Genomic DNA, 9,150 nt, shown 5'->3' with positions numbered 1-9,150 from the left:
ACAAAAACCTATCCAGAGAAAAACAAAAGACCACATATGGGGAAACAAAAGAATGTAAATCAGAGTTTTGGTCATGAGCAACTCTCTCAGCCAACAAATTAAGGCAGCAAGGAATGCTAACTTGGAAAGGCCATACATATATTTGATTAAAATTTAAAAAATTCAGTTAACATGTATGTTTTTCCTCAGTAACTCTGAGTTGTGATTCATGTACCTTATAATGCATTGCATCTTTACTTTCATCTATCTTTTTTTGTTTCATTTGTTTGTTTTAATTCTTTCTTTGAAATAAAAGTCTTAAAAACACATAATAAATACTTATTTCTGCTTCTGGGTGGGATATACTAGGTTGTGGCAGGATGCTCTCTCACTGAAACTAATAAAAATAAAATAAGTTGCAAAAATAATACTTTCAATGGCACCGAAAAGCAATGAAAGTAACGAGGACTAGATAAATAAAATTCCAGAGAGCAAAAAGCTCTTCTGAGATGACTCGATGTCTGCCACCAGTTTTATTCCTAGGAGCATCAACAATTTGCAGTGTAGACTGAGGCTCAAGCTTTTCATAAGCAGAAGAAGTTTACTGGGGAAAAGAGAAGCCAGCATGGGCCTGGGGTAACAAATGAGAAAGGAGGGGAGGCCAGCACACAAGCTTAGTTTTCCCTATAGACCATTTGCTAAATTCTGGTTGTGATGCAGGAGTCTCTGTGCTGGCCATGAAGGTAGAATAAACTGTCCTACAGTACTGAGGAGACAAAGTCCTGCTAGAGGGACATAGTCTGTAGCACAAATACAAAAGTGCTCTCCCTTAAGACATTGGCTCAATTACGAACCTGTGTGGGAAGCGAGGCCATTGAGTTCATCTAAACCTCCAAAGGGAAGCCTGGAAGAGCAGTACCTGAGGAATAGGGACAAACAAGAGCGGAAATGAGTCTTACTAAAACTTCAAACTACCCTCAAGCTAGCACCATCTCTGATTGAACTGAAGTGATCGGTCCCTTACTGTATTAACCATGTCTTTTTATTTTCTGTATTCTGATGCTTCATGTTGGAGCCTTGCTGACTCCAGAGGGACTGCCCCTTCTAGAGTGAGCCAGTTCCATGAGACAGTGAAAATCCACCCATGAGCACACCTTTCAGATGTAGGCTGACCAATCCAGAGCCCATCACCCCAACCACCTTCTTTAATGGGCACTTATACTCTGGGCCACTATCCACCCATTCTCATCACCCTAGGACCAGGTACCGACAACCAGGGACAGCCCCTATGCCCCAGAGCCTGCTAAAATCATTCAAATTAGCCAGTTATAAGCCAGTTTACTCTGCCTCACCAGTTCCTTCTCACAGAAACCACAGTAAAGGCTCTTGCCCACAGTCTCCCCTTCCCTCTGGCTCCCGACCAACTTCTTTGTGTGGCCCCCAATGCCGTGGTATGCCCACTTCTCTTGGGATCTCTGAGTGTCACAAACCACCTTTTCAATGTTGATCATCTGATCTGTTTTACTTGCCACACCTAAATAAAACAGAATTTATATTTTAAAAGCCCTTATCTGTTTAACAAAGAGTAAACCCTCTCTGGGGGAAAAGAACATCATTGGTAGCCCCTGCAGTACTTTCACATCAATAAAAAAAACTAGACTATAAAGAAGCAGAAAACGTAATGTATATAGCATTAACCTCAGAATGAATAGCTCATTGCATGGGATTAAGAGCAGATTGGGCAGAGAGGAAAGGGTAAATGAAGTTGACAATAAGTCTATAGAAAACATCTGACTGAAGCACAGAGAGGACAAATAATGGACTGCACAGGACAGACTGTAAGTGCCATGTGGGACCCAATCAAAAGATGAAGCAGCATGTAACTGGAATGCCAAGCAGGGAGATTTGAAGAGATAATGGCCAGAAGTTTTTCAAAACTGATTACTCATCAGCGAGGCTCAACAATAAATGTTTATTAACAGAGGAATGGATAAATTAATCGTGGTTTATTAATGCAGTAATAGAAAAGAATCCTACTGTAACACACAACAGGAATAAATTGCATGGACATAATGATGTGTGAAATGCACCCCAAATTCCATTTACATGAAGTTCAAGAATAGGCAGTTTTAATCTATGGTGGTAGAGGGCAGATTGGTCACTAACTTTGGGAAGTGTTCACTAAGAAAGGGTAGAAAACATCTTTCTAGGGTGTTGGAAATACTCTGTATCATGATCTGGATGGTGGTTACATGTATGTGTGTGTGTGAGTTTGTATTTGTCTGCATATACATGTATGTTTATTTATTGACATGAATGCTTAAGATTTGTGCACATCATACATTTTGTATTTCAATAAAAACAAAACAAAATGAAAAACTAAAACATATTGTCTGTGTTGATCTAGGGTTGTGGTGGAAACACTGCTGTGAATAATACATATGGAGGAGTTATATATTCTTATTGAAACAGATGGTGAGTTAAACAAATGTGATGCTTCAAATAGAAGATTGGAAATGAATTCATTTTAAAATGCCTTCTGGAGCTGAATTAAACACTGTTGGGCCAAGGACTTTCATTTTAAAGATAGGTAAATGAATTATGAATAATTTCAGGCAACATCATAACTTAATTTGTTGTTCCATAGAGAAGCAATATTGTAAACCATCTTACAATCGAATGTAAACAAAAGCTCATCCATAACCTTTTATATTGTTTAAGATTCTAAGTGGAAAGTAGGTCGAGTTTGAGGCTGAAGAATAAAACATTGTATGTTTTGGCAAAGGGAATGCCAAATGATTTTACCTGTACTGTTTAAAGGGTTTGTTTTTATAAAGATGATCTCAGAGAGTATTTAGAAGTTGGTAGAGCAATGAACTGGAGGATATTTTCAAACCTGAGTGGGAGCAAGAATCAGCAGAAAAGGTCAAGGATCACAGTCATGGAACCGGTTTCCTGTATTAGTTGGGTCAGGAGCAGTTTTTAAAAGAGCTTTCTCTTCCTTCTTTTGAGAATTGTTGGCATTCATGTACCCGGATTGACGTTTGTTAAAGTCAGACAACCACAAGTAATGAGGGTTTTTGACTCTGTCTTTACTTCTTTTTTTTCTAGAAATACATACCGTTTAAATTCTTTCCCATGAGTAGCACTGTAGTTTGTAGGGCCCAGTACTAAATGAAATGCAGGGCCTCTTGTTCAAGAATTTAAAATTTCAAGATGGTGACAGCTGAGCATTAAACCAGGCCGGGAGCCCCTGTGAGTAAGGGGCCCTGTGTGGCTGCCCAGGTCACGTGCGCATGGAGCTGGCTGTGCTTCTTAACGTTACACTCAAACCCTCGGTGACTACAGCCCTGACACACTCTGCAGCCTTCCTTCCACACGCTCCAGCCTTCCACACACTTGGCCAGCAGGTCCTCAGACACTTCATGTTGGGTCATGTCTTTATGCAGATGGTTCATTTTCTCCCTGGAATGTTCTTTACCACTTAGTCTGTCTGATAAAGTCTATCCATTTTCACCTACTAACTCCCCTGAGAGAACTGCCCACTCCTTCCTTGAGCCACCTCTGACCTTGGGAATCTCTGTTCTTGTACTCGACATATTTTGTTGTCATTTTTGCTCACTCATTTGCCTTCTAAACAGTGAGCCCATTGTGGTCAGGAATTGTGCTTTATTCATATTATTGCATTCATTGCACAAAGTGGATACTTAATAAATATATGTTTGTAAGTGGACAAAGGAGTAGAATTCTAAAGATACAAAATGGAGAAAGTCCGGCTACACTTAAAATGATAGTTACAATTATTTTTTTCAGAAAAAATAAATGCAAAAAAAAAATGAAGATTGACTGGGCTTACTCTTTTCAGTTCCTGATACCCTATTTAATTAATTTTTAAGAATTTTGATGTTCAAATTGGTAAAATAATTTGATCTCATTCCTACATTCTGACTTAATCTATTTTACTATCTCATGTTTTGTCGGTTGGTGCTAGGATTAGTAAGTCTATTTCTCATAAATAAGATGACAAAAGAGTTATTAGGAATAATGTTCTGGAATCAACTTTTCCCAAAGAGATGATTATACCCTGAATGACTAAATGAACCAATGACTGAACCCTACTAGAAGCTGGGATGGTAATAATTGCTTTCCTTAACTTTTTATATACAGAAGAATTTTTTATTGCTATTTCCATACACTGTGGCCAAATTCTTTCTTGTCTCTTCACAATAATTTCCACCAGCTGCTGGAAAGTTAGCAGGTATGAGCTGAAATAGAAACTGCAGTTTCTCTGAAGTTTTATATTGCCTTTTCACTCAATGAGACATTACTTTCCAGCCCCAAGGGTCAAGATCATGAATCATTTTATTTCCTTTTTTTTTCTTTCAGAAAAAAGTAATTCATCTGAGAGGGCTGACAGTCTGGGTACTATAAAAAGCTCTGTTTAATAGCAGGGAAGATGAAGAAGGGAGGCGACACCCTTCATTGAGTAAAGGGTAGACTGAGGAGCTTTCTGGCCTTGCCTGTGGTCTGGAAGAAGAGAGAGAAACAGAAGCGAGTGGAAATAGAACGAGGAATAAGCATCATCCAAGCAGTGGCATCCTGGAATAAGGATGGTCACATACAAAGTCCCAGTTCTCCCAGCCAGATGGTTTCAAGTCATATTTATTGGGCATCCGCAATTTTCAGAAGACATGGTCTCAGACCTGTTGGTGCCTGAATCCTAAGCAAACAGAGAGATGATGACATGATGTCTTTTCACATTTATTTCATCCTCTACTCCAGGGTGGGGAAGGTGTACTGATTATGGTTATGGTAGTTGGGAAAACACTTTTGCTTTCAGCTTATTTAAGATAAATACCATAAGAGAATTGACGTGGTGAAGTTTGGGTTTTTCTTTTTGCTTCTTTTTTTTTGGCAGGGAGGGGGTAATTAGGTTTGTTTGTTGGTTTGTTTATTTAAATGAGGGTACTGGGGATTGAACCCAGGACCTCATGGGGTTCTCTCTACCACGGAGCTATTCCCTCACCCAGGGATTTTCAAGTATGAGCCACCCATTCTCCTTGTTTGGCCCTGCAGTAAATGTTTCTCTGCTCCAAACTCCAGGAAAAAGAAAAAAAGAAGGAAAGAGAGAGAAAGAATTGAGGTGGTTTTTGAAGCAAAAGAGGCATGGGAGAGAATGAGGATGAGCACAGTGGATGGCATGGGAATATGTTTTTTTGCCTCATATAATGTTTGTTGTGTTCAATCAAAGGCTTTCCACGTGTGAGCCAAGATTTGAAAAGAAAAACTGAAAGAATAGAATGGAAGGGAATGAGATCAGTAGAAGGGCAGCCTGGAAAGGCTGGGAAAGCTAATATTCACTCATTCATTCGTTCATTCACCCGTGAGATTGCCTAATGCTTGCCAGGCAACGTAATAGGCCCCACTGGCCTCTGGTCTTATTTTTTAATGAAATGGCAAGAAGCTAGAGCTATACTTAACCTCAGCTCTACATCAACTAGTTTACTGCTATTTCTCAACCACATTACTTTTTCTTTTTTTTTTTTTAAATCAACTGCACTGGAATACAGGAATGACAATATAAAGTTAGAACTACATGTATAATTAAATATATAAAAATATATCACATATTTTATATATTTATACTATGTTCACATGCAATTATTCAGTATATGATTAAAGTTACATGTGTGTAGTGAGGGATAAAAAGAAAAGTACATCTGATTATGTTCGTGAAGTTTTTTATGTCATATAAGTATCTGGATGACTAATTTCCCCTCGAACTTATGAAAATTTACTTAAAAATACAAAATATTCCAATTACATCTGGAAGTAACATCACTATTACTGATGTTATGAAAGCAGTAATAGCTCACGTATACGGTGTACTTAATATGTGCCAGGAGCTATGCTGAATACTTTAGCTGTCTTAGTTAACTGAATCCCTGTGACTTTATGAGAGACGTGCTGTTGTTTCTATTTTCGAAGCCGAGGAAACTGAGGCACAGGGTGTTTGAACCACTCGCCAGGGTCGCAGAGACAGAAAGGAGCTTGGATTTAAATGTAGTCTGATTGGCTGGAGAACCCAAATCCTGAACTCCCACACATAGCTGAATGCACAGCGTTAGTGATTTAGCAAGATGCTTAAGAGATGTGTCATTTTGCCAGAGTGCGGTGCTGCTTCGTGTCAATTTATCACTAGTACCTCACAGCTGACTGATTCATCTTGTGCCTTACTGCACAGAAAAGTGGAAAAACACAAGATACGACATTCTGCTCGATCTTTCAGCTCGAGTCATTTAGGAATGCTATCACTTCCTTCCCTGGCCTGTGGACCGTTGTGATTTTTCAGCCTTTACAGTTCACATCCCCACAGGTACAACAGGAGGAAGTTTTTCTTTTCCCTGGTGGACAGCCAGACAGCTGACAGGAAATGCTCGAAGGAAACCTAAGAATTGGAAGAAGTAATTTCCAAAGTTACCTAGCATTCCTTTCATTTAATTCGGGTTTTTTCCCCCTCTTAAGAATGATTTTCTCTCTCTCTCTCCCTCCCTGCTCCATCTCCTCTTCCCCCTCAATTTAAGATGCAGGGGGGATTCCTCCTCTTTTGACTTCTTCAGTCTCCCGCAGACCCATCCCCTTAGTTTATCCTGAATATCTTATTTCTATAGTGTTCTGAAGGAAACAAACACGTGCCCTGTGTGGTGTATACAGCACGGCGATCCCTCTCCTCATTCAGACTTTGGATGACTTTGTGAGTGACTGAGCCACAGGGTACATGTGCTCTAGTTGTGTGAAGGGCAGTGGAATGCAGGCTGGTCATTACCAGGGAGCCCAGAGACCCAAGTTTAACAGACACCATAACCATAGAGCAGACAGGAGGCGGCTGCCCCTACCCCGTACACACCCCCTCCCACAGGGACCAGTCATCAATGCAAAGCAGTGCCCCTTATTCACCTACTGCATCGTGAGTTCTATTCTATTTCTCCTTTGAGTTCCCTTTGTTATTTTCCTTTGCAAGTACTCCAGCCCCCGTCCCCAGCTGCTAATTCCTCTGCAAGTTGCCATCCTAAAGGGAGAAAAGTGATATGTAAGGTACTTAATGTGGTGCGTTGATAACACACCACTTGGAAGTGAAAGGTCAGCGAGGACGCAGGTGGGTGACTTACCAGACAAACCTGCACACAAATGAACTCCACAATTGGACAGAAGCCACACGGGCAGCTTGAGTGGCCCTCAGAATCTGGATTTAAAGGACTGGGTGCAGATGTCAGTGCTTTTGGGGAGATGGAACCAAGTGCCAAAGAATTTCTAAATTCTTAGATATTAAGTCGATGTTGTCAAAACATCCCATTGTTACTTTTCCCAAAGAACAGAATTTACTTCCAAAAAGATATAAAAGGGGCAGTGTTTTTTATCACTTTTGCTTGAGGCTAATTTATTCATAATTTTTGCATTTATTCATATTATATTAAAATATTATTATATTATTAAATGTTATTAAATATTATTCATAAATTGATTCATAAATTTAACAAAGTAGTTTAAGCATAAATTTTACAGACTCAGCCATGGGTGATGTGACTTTTGGTAGAGCTGTAAATCCACTGTGTGTGTGTGTGTGTTGCATCCTTCAGAAGCTGGTGTAGGACAGGTTTTCCATGCCTTGGACCCTGGGCTACAGATTTTGAATGTCCTCATTTCAGAGTGGTGTGCAGGGAACCACTGCTGTGGCATGATCTTATTTATGGTGTGGATAAGAAATGGAAATTCCAGTTTTGTTTTGACTTCAGAATATTTCTGCTTTTTTGCTTTCCATTTAAATACGAAACCACTGAAATGCAAAACACAAGCAGATTTTTTTTTAATCTCCCAACATACCTTATTTCATACTTACCATTTTACGACTAGGTTACCTTTACTCAGTCGTAACATATTACTGGATAAAGGTGTTGCTCAATGGACTTAGATCAGAGCGTGCTACTTGATGATCTTTCGACTCTGGTCAGGTCAGGACTTTGAAAATTGAGCAGTCAGAATAAAATATTGCTTCTTTGACTTATTTCTACTTGGTTTTCTAGAAGAACTTTTAAGTGGTAGCTATTGGTTTTTATCAGTAAAATCTTATACTACTGTTTTTGTTTTTGTTTTTGTTTTTGTTTTTGTTTTTTCTTGAAGGATTCTGCATGTGCTAAAGGGCTATATTTAGGTTGGGCTTCACACATTCGGGCAATTGTGTGGCAGCTGGGTAACAGCCCACAAGGAACTTGACTCAAAGCTCAGAACGTTAATTGAGAAAGAGCCTGGTGTTTTGCTCCAGAGCCAAGGGGAAAGCCATGTGGGAGGTAATTATCCAATTTGGAATATTGCTTGGGTAAAAGAGTTACTGTGTTAATAAAAATATAATGAAGTCTAGTTGTCTGGGGCTGCTGTTTATTTTTGCATATCTCCCCCAGGAGGTAACTCCAGGTGCATGATGGCTCAGTGAGTTTTACCCTCAGCACTGACTCAATTAGAAGGTGGGTGTCTACTTCCTGAAAAACATTGAACCCAATGCTGATATGACGCAGGGAAATCAGTGAGGGACAAGAATCGCATGAATCCTCCCACTACTCTTGGTATGGGAGAGGCTTTTATATCCTACTTAGGTTTAAGGATTATATTTTAAGAGAGATGAATGAAAAGGGACAATAAGAGAAAGAAAGTAATGATTATAAAAAGGCATAGGAAAGAGGGCGAGAGAACACAGACGCTGGTATGAGGAAGAGGCGCCTGCCTGTACTACCGTTACCTTGACGTGTGAAAGCGTGTTATGAATCAGATAAGAATCACCTCTACTCTCCCTCCCATTCTTTTCCATTGTCTTTTTTTTTTCTCTTCTCAGTGATTACCATCAGCGCGCACACAGGATGCCTCTCCTTTCAATTTCTGAAGCCCTTCCTTTGAGCCTCCTTCCCTTGCCAGCCGCCATCTCATTTCTTTGCTCCCCTTGTGTTAAAGCTCCCCTGAAGACTTCCCCTGTGGCCTCCACACCCTCCTTCCTTCTCCCCTCGTAAGCCCACTTCAGCCCGGCTCACACCCCCACTATTTCACCAGGACTGCGCTTGCCTAGATACCAGTGACCTCCACGTTGCTAGAGCCACTGAATAATTTTCAGTTCTCGTCTTACTT

General features: G+C 40.0%; 1 long non-coding RNA gene across 1 annotated transcript in view; it reads right to left on the bottom strand.

Moving 5' to 3' along the window:
• Nucleotides 1-572: 572 nt before the first annotated feature.
• LOC116281636 (uncharacterized) overlaps nucleotides 573-9,150 on the bottom strand; it is a 287,689-nt gene continuing 279,111 nt past the window's right edge. Inside the window, exon 7 of the long non-coding RNA XR_012075195.1 lies at nucleotides 573-898. This is a non-coding gene — a long non-coding RNA (uncharacterized lncRNA). The remainder of the gene's footprint in view (nucleotides 899-9,150) is intronic.

The sequence above is a fragment of the Vicugna pacos genome, chromosome 8 (genome assembly GCF_048564905.1).
Source record: "Vicugna pacos chromosome 8, VicPac4, whole genome shotgun sequence".
Classification (NCBI taxonomy): Eukaryota; Metazoa; Chordata; class Mammalia; order Artiodactyla; family Camelidae; genus Vicugna; species Vicugna pacos.
The sequence above is the reverse complement of the archived record's forward strand: the minus strand, read 5'-3'. Positions and strand labels throughout refer to the sequence as shown.